General features: G+C 38.0%; 1 protein-coding gene across 1 annotated transcript in view; it reads right to left on the bottom strand.

Moving 5' to 3' along the window:
- LOC120633414 (zinc finger protein 608-like) overlaps positions 1-12,364 on the bottom strand; it is a 230,253-nt gene that overhangs the window by 45,894 nt on the left and 171,995 nt on the right. The gene's annotated exons all lie outside the window — the stretch shown is intronic.

Here is a 12,364-nt window from a genome sequence, read left to right as displayed (position 1 = left end):
AGCTTACACGGTTAAAAAGATACGTCGTATGACAGATATAGAAACTGCCAGGCTTGTTTAATTTAGTTACTTTCACAGCATTGTGTCTTACGGCATATTATTATGGCGTAATGCTGCTCATATTGATTCTATTGTTGTACTGCAGTATTTAATTTATTTACATATAAATATGACAAAAGTTAAAAAGAAAGTATACTAGGCAGTTTACTAGGCAAGGCTAAAAAAAAAAAAAAATTAGTAACTTGCTGGTTGCTGCTGCACTTGCTGGTTGCTGCTGCATATGTTGCGGACTGGGCAGTGGGGTTCCAGGATTCCCTACCCAATCCAGAAGAGGAAGCGGCCTGGTTTCAGTGTACAATGACATCTATATGTGACACCTCTATGCCTCGGGCCGGACGAACTAAAACTAAGGCAGTCTACTGGTGGTCTGATAATATCGCGCATCTGCGCAATACCTGCCTTAGGTTCAGACGTCAGTACACGAGGGCCAGAAGAAGACGGAGAGCCACAAACGAAGAAATAACTCTGGCATACACAAATTACAGAGAAGCCACTAGGGCGCTCCAGACTGAAATAGCAAATGCCAAAGCGAAGAGCTGGAAAGAACTGCTCGAAGGACTTGACAGAGATCCATGGGGGCGCCCTTACAAAATCGTACTCGGCAAACTTAGACCGTGGATACCACCACTGACTGAGACCATGGACCTTGACTTGGTGAAGAGGGTGATTGATGTACTCTTTCCTAGCTCCCGAGAAAACCCATTGACCTTAAAAGCACCACTTGATCACGCTGATTGGTCTGAGGAGTTTGAAGTGTCGGAGGATGAGCTAAAACGAGCCGTTAAACGTCTCGCAAACAGGAACACCGCACCTGGGCCGGACGGTATACCGGGCCGCGCATGGGTGCTTGCTGTGGAGGCTTTGGGAAATAGGCTACGGCGCCTTTTCAGCAGTTGCCTCCATTTAGGTGTATTCCCATCCGGCTGGAAAAAATCCAGGTTGGTACTTTTAAAGAAGGATGGCAAGGCTGCTGATTGCCCTTCCGCTTATCGTCCAATATGCTTGCTGGATGAGGTAGGCAAGCTGTTTGAGCGCATTATTGCTTCCCGCCTTAGCGACCATCTAACCCATGTGGGTCCTGACTTATCAGAAAGTCAGTTCGGTTTTCGACAGGGCCGCTCGACAGTGGATGCGATCCTCCGCGTTCGCACTATATCACAACGAGTTGTTCGTGAGGGTGGAGTGGCGTTGGCGGTGAGTTTAAATATTGTGAACGCCTTTAACTCGCTACCCTGGATGCCTATCAAGGAAGCCCTAACTCACCACAACGTGCCTTCATACCTGCGCAACATAGTAGCAGCCTACTTGCATGACAGGTCCATACAGTACATAGGGCGGGATGGCCTTACGCAAATAAGGGAAGTCAGTTGCGGAGTTCCACAGGGCTCCGTACTGGGGCCACTTTTGTGGAATTTAGCATACGATGCGGTTCTTCGCGTAAGTCTCCTACCTGGTGCCCATATAGTGTGCTACGCTGACGATACTGTAGTGCTTGCTGAAGGAGACTCCTTCCAGTCAACCTCAAGGCTCGCAGAAATAAGCGTGGCAAATGTAGTTGCCAAAATTCAGGAGCTGGGCCTCAGGGTAGCGCCTAAGAAAACCCAGGCACTATGGTTCCATAAGATTCCCAGGCGGCTGGAACCACCCTGCTCGACGATTCGGGTTGGCGATGCTGATGTGCAGGTTGGCAGGCACCTGAAGTACTTGGGCCTGACCCTGGACAGCCGATGGGGCTTCGAGGAACACTTCGAGTGCCTGGTCCCCCGAATTCAAAAAGTAGCAGGTGCAATGCACGGTTTGCTGCCCAATCTCGGGGGACCTCAGGAAGAAGTCCGCCGCCTTTACGCAGGTGTTGTGCGATCAATAGCCCTTTATGGGGCACCTGTTTGGTCGCAAAGGCTATTAAGAGTAAAGCGACTCAGAGCGAAGCTCAACAGCATGCAACGCAAGATCGTCATTAGGGTTGCGAGAGGATATCGCACAATATCCTTTGAGGCGGCTACCATTTTGGCCCGCTGTCTGCCTTTTGACATATTGGCGGAGGTGGACGCCAATATATATGAAAGAAGAAGAGAAATGGACGTAGAACCCGAAGCGCTGAGGCAACTAGCGCACCGACAAGCCCTTATTCTTTGGCGTACGCGTCTTGAAGAGGAGAAAAACGTACGCCAACGCGCTGTTGGTGCCATACTACCAAACCTCGAGGCCTGGTTGTCAAGGAAAAGTGGAAGTGTAACCTTTAGACTGACTCAGGTACTCACCGGGCATGGTTGTTTCGGGGAGTACTTGTGTCGGATTGGTCGTGAGGCGACACCAAAATGCCACCATTGCGGAGGAGACCGGGACACCGCGCAGCATACACTCGAAGAGTGCCCGGCCTGGGACCAGGAGCGCCATCTACTGATCAGCCACGTTGGAAGAGATCTTTCTCCTGCAGCAGTGATAGCAGCAATGCTCGCGGAGGATAGAGCGTGGAAGGCGGTAGTCTCCTTCTGCGAAACTGTACTAGTCAAGAAGGAGGCTGCTGAGCGAGATCGAGAGCGAGCCAATCCTGCTCGTAGAAGACAGCGCCCTACAGGTAATCGGGAATCATAAATCTTCCCGGGACGAGCTATAAGCGTTGTGCAAGGGAGGCACCGGTGCGTTCCTAGGAGATCCCGGAGCCTCCCATTATGTACTGAGGCTGGCAACCGAGGGGGTTTTAGTGGGTAGAAATCCCACATAACCCAAATTCTCCCACAGAGAATTGGGCATCTTTTGAGAAGATTTCCCCCCCGTCAGCAAAAAAAAAAAAAAAAAAGGCTAAAATTAGTAATTCATTGAAGGGTAGGTCGTATATCATTTTATCACAAATTATCAGAGAAAGTTTATATAAAACGTAACTTATAGAAGCATCCTATTATAATATTAAGGATTACATGAATGATAAAAAAGCTTGGATATGAAGCCTCCTAGCGTTAGATTTAAGTTTACGAATGTAGACCATCACTCAACATTAATAATAACGTATTATACGCTTAATACTCTTAATTACGGATTATACGCCTGTGATAGGATCTTCATGAATATTGAAATTGAATTTGAATTTTGGATTAGTTATAATTTTTACTCTAATATTTACAATAAAAAAAAGAATTACAACCTAAGTGGGGATTCAAATATGGCGTATGTAATTATGTGATTTATGTAGATTCCATTGATCATGATGACAGGTTATGAAACTATCATTACCTATAGCGACTCTGGTAGAAGTACTAGGCATTCATAGCTACGGAGGAGCTTTTGAAATAAGTGACCGTGTTAAAATGAAAAGATAAGTAAAACCTGGACTCAAATGGAGTTCTTTCATAAGTTTATATTTAATAACGAACTATAAAACGAGTATAAAATAACGATACACTCATAACCTCCAGTTACAATAAAAAGCAAACTTCACGCTTCGCACGGCGTTCACATCTGATAGTAGATGTTATCAACAGGTTAATACTGTCGTAAAGAGCTATCAGACCGAGTTCTAATGACGTACCTTTCGTTTTGTATACGTATATACTTAATCATGAGAATGTGTTTATTATAACACTCTTACCATTTCCTATTTTTATCCGGATGGATTTAAATATTTATAAATCCTTTGTATTCTTTGTATTTATGGTTTTAAAAACGTTTTAAAATTTCAGATCAGAGAAAGATATTTTTTGTTCTTTTAGTAACGTAATTCCTATCTAAATTTCGATTAGTGTCAACATCATAAGTAACAAATAAAAGTCGGTATAAAAACTTAGCACAAACAAGTTTTTAAGAATTGAACTTAATCCCAATTAGACTGAATTGAGACGATGAAATTCTACACGCTCATTTGATGTTATAGGTATATTCACTTGTTTAAGCTTTAATGACGTTTCTTTGATGCGTCCGTTAATGGTTTTCTCTGCTTTTATAGACAACTTGCTCATCAAGTAAAAGCAATCTGGGCTTTTAAGCGTTGTGGGAACATTCCATTTTATAACACCTTATTTGATATATATTTGTTGGTATTCATTTTCACGTTATAAATATAATATAACTGACTCTCTAGGCTAATAATGTACAAGAACAAGTGTTTCTGGATGATCTACTACTAAATCGATGGTCACGTATCTTGTTTTATAGAAAATACATGAAACTGTTCATATTGGGAAAACAAAGGAAGGATTTCGACCGGTCGCTCAAGGACTTAACCACTGACATGATTCAGGAGATGAAAAAAGTTTTAGTTACATCAAACATGCATAGATATTTCCTTGTAGATTCGAACGAATGAACGAATCTAATACGAAGAATTTCTCCCTACACATTTATGGATACAGATACCTAACTTTTTTGTATTTATATATCTAGTTTACAAACGTATGGTGTTTATAACCTGATTTCTATGATGCCCTGGTTAGTTCTTTAGAAGCAATACCGGTTAGCAGTTGGGTTAAGTGTTAACACAATTTAACTAGACTTTTAAAAGAGATCATTTAAAGTTGCGTGTCTGATCTGTCAGGTCACTAGTACATTAATATGTACTACTACATAAAATAAATGTTGTAATTACTCTTCTAATAAATATATAATCTACTGGCAATAAATGCCATTCTCGTAGACAATTAAAAGATGATTTGCAGTATTATCGAACGACTGCTAATTAATCGCGAACTTTCCATTGTCAAATTGTTATTTTCGCGAACGAGTTGAAAGGCATCATAAAACTGAAAACAATCGCACCCTCGACGAGGGCTCGACAGTATTAATTAAAAATGAAACCTCTCTCCATCGGCTGCTGCCCTGGTAATTAAAACGAAATAACTGTAACGAGTAAACATTTAAAATAAAAAATTAACTTTTAGCTTCCCTGTTAAAAACTTAATGCGATATTTGTATTATAAAATGGGTTATACTATTTTATAGACGTGATCGACCGACCGTAAGAGGATCGATACTTTTGAGATGTGGTGCTGGAGACGAATGCTGAACATCACCTGGATCGAGCGCTAGACCATCGTCTCAATATTAAAAACGCTGGACGTCTCGTCGACTCACCATCTGTCTGAAAAAACACTTGTGTACTTCGGTCACATAGCCAGGAAAGACTCAGGGAAAACCGAAAGAAAGAGGCCAAGCAGAAGGAGCGTGAGACGTTGGACAGATCAGGGAATCACTCGACTGCCCCGTCTACAGTGCGTATCATGCGGCAGAGTACCGGCAATATCAGTTAGGAGCCACGATCCTCAGTAATGAGGGAGCGACTCAGGAGAAAGGCATGACAGCCTAGTAGAAAAGAAGTCTACTTCCCTATCGCAGGAACATAACTTTTCTGAGTTATGTCCGTTTTAAGCAATGAAACATCACTTGCTTCAACGGTGAAAAAAAACAAAGTGACGAAACGACGACGACGAAGGCATGTAGCCTGAAATCCCTATCCCTATCCCTACTAATCCCTATCCCTACTAATATATTTATTATTATTATAAATGTCAATGTAAGTTTGTTTGTTAAGCTTTCACGCAAAACTACTTTACCGATCCTCATGAAACTTTGTACACATATTCTTGGAAGTGTTAGAAGTATTATAGGATACTTATTATCCCGACATTAAAGCTCGGTTCCTTTGGGAGAGGAGATGAAAGTGTTTGACGATTTTGCACCATAACTCCGACAAATTATAACAGATTTAAATAATTATTTTTGTACTATCGAGGTTATAATATGTGTATGTGTAGATCTGAATGCTGTTGGAGATAGAGGACAGAACTCCTCAGCGGACAGCAGCAAACCCCTCAAGGCGTAGCAATACTGAATACTTTAATTTTTTTTAGAACTACAAGTATATTGAATGCCACATCAAAAACAACATCTAACGCAGACGAAGTAGCGGGCAACAGCTAGTATGTCTATAATGTTTTTAAAAGACATGTGAATACTTGAAATCCGCATTCAGCCGGCGTGGCGGACTATATCCTAAGACCATCGGCATCTTAGTCTGAGAAGTCTTGTGCCCCGTAATTGGCCGTAATGGGTTGATAATGATGTTGATGATGATGATGATGATAATGATGATGATGATGATGATGATGAAGATGAAGATGATGATGATCTTTGTTACACAAATTTTATTGTACCTTTGTTGTTTTGTCTCTTTTATTTTTTTTTCTTGTGTGCAATAAAGTATTTTTGATTGATTGATTGATTGATTGATCTTATTTTATTCTAACAAAAAGCTATTTTTAAAAGTAAATGTGAACTTTTTTGTATCATACCTACTGGATTGTGCAAATTGGCTTAAATGACATTATTAAAAGAAGTTTATAGAGACATTTAATCTAAATGAAGTGAAATGTTAATTTATTGAAAACAGTTTTGATGCTCCTTAAATAAATACATTATTCATGAGAGATTGAAGTGGCTGTATTGCCATTATAACGCAAATAATATGTTTACACTATGTTTAACTTATATTGAGAATATTTATGGCTGTGATTTATTCTAGCTATTACAGCATGTATTCGCTAGAATAATTTATAGTCGTAAATGTTGTAAACATATAATATAATATAACATCAAACGTGGCATGTTGTTAGATCTATGATTAGCCAAGCTTTTATTAGTACAAGGTGTAAATGAAAAGTTAGTCCGCTGTTTTTATCTGAACTCGCAAACAAATCTTAATACTGAAAGGATTTTATCTAAGTTTTCACAAATAGTCAATGTTTGGAGAAGCTATATAAATCTTGTTACAGTTATATGCTTAATTTTATTAAGAAGCAATGTTAAACTTCTAGTAATAACTAAGCTACAATAAAATGTAAATATTTACAGTAAATGTGATATACTATTTCAACAACTTGGAACATCTTTGAAATAAGTGCAGTTTCTATAAAATTCACAGTATTTGTTGGTATGGTGGTAACTAGCCACCGCTAGAAATTACAAATTTCAAATTGTCCCTGCCGACCTTCGAACCCGGGACCTCCTGCTGCACCAAGGAGCTCGTCATAAATTATAGAGCCTGAAACGAAATTTCATGAAGTGTCTTTACGATAAAAGTTCGTTATAAACTAAAATATATACAGTACCATCTTCAAGTCAACACTGCGACACTAAAATAACTTTCAAGTTTTAACGTTTCAAGAAATATAAATGAGATTTAATTTCATTACAAATGAGATACCGCAAAGCGACTATAAAAGCGTGTTCCAAAAACGTGGTAATTTCGCCTGTCGCTGTATTCACTGCGAGAGGAAATCTGATTCATATCTTTGGCTCGAGTTTTCCTTTATCCCACGCGAAATATTCTTTAATTTGCCGAAAACGGAAGCTTTCGTAAGTATTTTTGGCTTAAAATATAAATGTTTTGCAACAAAATATAATGTTGTTACGTAATTAGTTCAATTGGGGTTATATTTTTGTCTAAAAGATCTCAAGTGGCGAGTTTCCGAGCCTCAAGTGGTACTTTTAACGGAAAATATTGTCACTGGAGCTAGCGAAAAAATTATTATGAGTAAGTAGGTACTATACTATACTATGTATTTTAAACTAAGAGTTTCGTGGTTAATCAACATTTCTTACTTTTTTCAACATTTCTACATATGTACCACGATAATATTTTGGATTTGTCGATATTTCGACCCAGTTGCATGGATCGTAGTCAGGACGGGACTCGTCCTTACCACGATCCATGCAACTGGGTCGAAATATCGACAAATCCAAAATATTATCGTGGTATGTACCCGTTGAACTATATTTAAGAAATACTATACTATAGTCTGGAAGTCGATCTGGAATGTAAACAATACCGTAAATATTGTAATTTTATTATATACATTACAATTTTATTTTAACGTCGTTTTCTAGACAGTTGATGTTACACTTGTTTGTTGGCAAACACTCCATATAGTGTTTAGCTATAGTATAGCTAGGTAGCATTGGGATTATATCAACGAACTGGATATATATAAGGATATATTGTTTTAGGTATTTTGATATATATATGAGGTACTATGCATATCAGCATGATTAAAAAATGCATAAAATGCAACATTGGATGAATAATAGAACTAAATATCCTATGAAAGCGGCCGGAAATATATGAACTTTGTGACTTTAATCAAATTCTAGGTCCGGAAAAAGAAGCGGTTATCTGCTCGCAGCTGAGTCTACCTACCTGTCCTATTGGGAAACCATCTGGGGAGCCGCTCAAACACAAACATTTTATTTAAATTGGTCTATTGTTTAATAAGGAAGCTTATTGTAAACATACGACGATGTACGCACGTACATAATATATAAGAGTACACAGAAGATGTAACACATTGCTACACAATCTCTGAGATATGAAGATCGAAGATAATAGTTATAATTTCCCAAGATTTGCCGTCTCGCACCATTAGGTAAGTACGAGTGGCGGACGTGACCCCATCGACTATGTTATTTATTCTTCCTTTATATCTCTTCGTGAATGCTGTATCGAGACTCGATATTTATCCCGTCTCTAGGATACTAGGCAATAGATTAACAATTTGCTTCCTGTCTTTTTCAGTCCGACATTAACTTTATGTGAAAGGGAATAGTGCCAAATCTGTGTAGCTACGATACCTCTGACAAATATATAGTAATGTAAGTAATAAACCCTCTGTAACACAGGTTTTCTTACCTGAATGCCCTAAACTATGCGGAAAGAAAACATGTAATAAAAATAATGTATACAATATTATTATTGTATACATTATTTTTATCTTGACTAAATGATTATTATTATTATAACATTATATCAATTATTAATTTTTACTTTATTTAAATTGTTAACAATGTAAAATTATATAAATAAAAACAACACTATTAAAAGTTTATATAAAAAACATACACTTCTCCTCTTGCGGGGCTTTTGAATGCCCAAGCAAAGCTACAGCGTGAGGAACCTCCTCACCATACGTGTCGTTTAAAGGACCTTCTGTATCTGACCCTTGATCCAACAACCAAGCAAAAGCTTCTTAAGATGCCGGGGTTCGAACTTCACACTTTTAAACGTAGCGCTCAATTCTGCGCCAAGGAGGTCTTCAACGATAACGCGGACAAATAAATATAACTACAACATTGCGCTATTATTTGTATAAATAAATATACTACGACAATACACACATCGCCACCTAGCCCCAAAGTAAGCGTAGCTTGTGTTATGGGTACTAAGATGACTGATGAATATTTTTATGAATTATATATACATAAATACTTAGAAAATACATATAAACACCCAGACACTGAAAAACACTTAATGCTCATCACACAAACATTTTCCAGTTGTGTGATGAGCATTATTAATTGTGGGAATCGAACCCACGGCCTTGGACTCAGAAAGCAGGGTCGCTGCCCACTGCGCCAGTCGGCCGTCTAGGATTTATAGTATAAGTATAGTCTAGTATAGGATTGACGTATGCGATTTATTCGTACGGCTGATTTAATTTAATGGCTTTGCATGGGTTTTCGTAGACGTGAGCTATGTGAAATGTAAAATAAGGGTAGTATGAAAAAAAACGCTCGCTTCTTTTACTAGGCATACATTAGTAGTTGCGGTAACTAATTAGAGTATTTGGGCTCTAGAATATTGCCAACAAAGTATAGCCATTCAATCACTTATATTGTAATATGTCACTGAACGTTAGTAAGCATAAGATATTGACGTTATTATGACGAAATACGTAATAAAGTACTCATAAAACGGATATAATTAGCATCTCGAAACACGAGTCAGTCCGTAATGTAAATATTCATGATCCTAACTCATATAAATATTCCCCGAGACAGGCGAGCGCGTTAATGAAACAAGATGCTAACTCGCTTCACAAAGCTTTTAAATTATTCCAGACGCGTCTTTGCGCTCAGGCTATTATTTCAAATTATTTTTAATTGCGTAAAAGCAAGCGAAAAACAGAAGAACATCACTTTGAGTTAATTACTTTCGCAATAAAGTATTCAAAGTGCTACTCGAGACGCGGCACCGTGCCTAATACAAATATTAAAACCGTAACCATTCCACTATAACAATTCTTGAAAGGAAAATGGACCGTGAAAATCGTAACACAACAATGGCTCGTAATGAAATCTCTTTTTTTTACGGGCACGTCGGGCCTGAGCAATTTTAACCTCGTTTTCATTGAAATTCACATTTCATCGGAATAACAAAGGGTTGGGCTCTTACGAAATGTCAATTGTGAGGAGGGTTGGGGACTGGCGATGGCGTCGCTCGATGTTATCCCGTAATGCGGATTGCGGACATGTTCGGCGACGCTGCACTATTTATGTGGCCCTGGTAGTTCGGCTCACTGAGTACGGACTCTGTTTCCACTCAGAGTACACCCATACACTGTGCAGTGAACAGATAGATAGACACGCAGTGTATACACCGCTGCCGAGATACTGAATTATGCATGAGCGCCAACGAATGTTTTAAAAAGTTAACAAGGTTTTCCGAGCTTTTTCTTTGTTCTGCTGTTTTCCCAAGGAAAACAAATTGCCTGTACTCCAACAACAGAACACTAAAAACACAATTCAAGCTACGTGTATTATTAGATGCTGATGTTATGAATTATTAAAGAAGACGCGAGTAAAATATAATTTTATGGAGTACCGACGCAAATGGCTGCTATAAAAAACTAATTTGTAACTTGCAACATAACACCTACAGTCTATGCGAGATAATTTGATTATAATTTTATTATTGTTACGGACAAGTTATAACTATAAGCAATGTAATAAAAGAACAGTGATATTTACGACTTAATGCTATGACCAAACAGTTAATTGATTACAGATTTATTGAATCCAACATTATTATAAAGAAAAAAAAAACAATCCTTTTATTGCGGAGGTTTTTACCACGATTCCTTATTTTTTTTTGTGCAAATAATTGCACTAGCAAATTTTTTTATTTATATATATCCTCTTTCCTGTTTAAATTCATTTTAAAGCAGATTTTAAACGGCGATAAATATAAGTAAGACGTTGAGCATCGCATTGAAAATTTTATCACGCGCTAATCTCCTTACCAAGGGAACAACAATTAAAGTGTAGTCTAACTTAAGTTGGCTTTTAGTGAGCTTCTAAAAGTTGTGGTTACTCCGTGCCACAGGCTCCGGTGGATATCTAGCCGATAACAGGATTACCGCGTCCCCGCCTTGTTACCGAGTAATTTGTACGCAAACTTCGTCCAACCTCCTACATGATACTGCTTGTCTGGTACTTTATCCGCGATCATTCGTGTACGCTAACATACATTTATTTCCTATTAGTACTATTATTACTTTTATTTATTTTCAAACTTGCTTTATTTAATTTTTTATTATAAACTAACTTAAGCTCAATCCAACTAATAAAATTAAGTACTATAATTGTCAGATATCCTTTTTTATGTTTGTGTGATGAAAATGTAAGTTTTCGGGTGTTTATCTGTATATTATAAGTATTTATGTATTATATATTATTTATAAAAAAAATATTAATCAGTCTTCTTGATACCCATAACACAAAGCTACGCTTACTTTCGGGCTAGATGACGATGTGTGTATTGTAGTAATATATTTATTTATTTGTAGGTAAAGGATAGTGTTTTCGTTTAAAGAAATGTCGACCATAACAAAATACTTTTTACTAGGTCCAGTGTCGTAAGACACTCAATATTTTATTTTTCCACTACAAGCTGCAATCTCACCTGGTGTTTAGTGTTGATTTATAAGATGGTAACGTAGTATGGCATTTATATTAAACCTATACCCCATATCGGTTTCTACGCGACATCGTATCGGAACACTAAGTTGCTTTGCGGCACGTTTTTGTCAATAGGATGGTAAAATAGCCACGGCCAAAGCCTCCCACCAAATCAGACCAGAGAAAATTCCGAAATTATAAATTCCCAAATACCCCTGCCGAGAATAGAACCTGGGACCTAAAGCCTATTTAAAACGAAAACAATGTTTAATTTAAATGGCTGTCGTCAGTCAAGTTACCAATTGAGAATATTATTAGATATAATGGCAAATAAAGTTTGAACAGTTGACGGGAGTCGTGAAACCTTTACGACAGTATAAAATGGTAATGGATTAACTTGATCGCCACAGTCGGCGTTTAACGAGCGACCTGAGCCAACTTCCTCAATAAAATAATAGTCTTTCTGCCTCGTATCCACGAGCATAAATACGGCTTTTAAAAAATATTAATGATCATGAAACACGAACGCCTTCAAAAAAGCGTAGGCGTATCTTCATAATGCGATGCAGAGAAATTATTATAC

The sequence above is a fragment of the Pararge aegeria genome, chromosome 21 (genome assembly GCF_905163445.1).
Source record: "Pararge aegeria chromosome 21, ilParAegt1.1, whole genome shotgun sequence".
NCBI lineage: Eukaryota > Metazoa > Arthropoda > Insecta > Lepidoptera > Nymphalidae > Pararge > Pararge aegeria.
The sequence above is the reverse complement of the archived record's forward strand: the minus strand, read 5'-3'. Positions and strand labels throughout refer to the sequence as shown.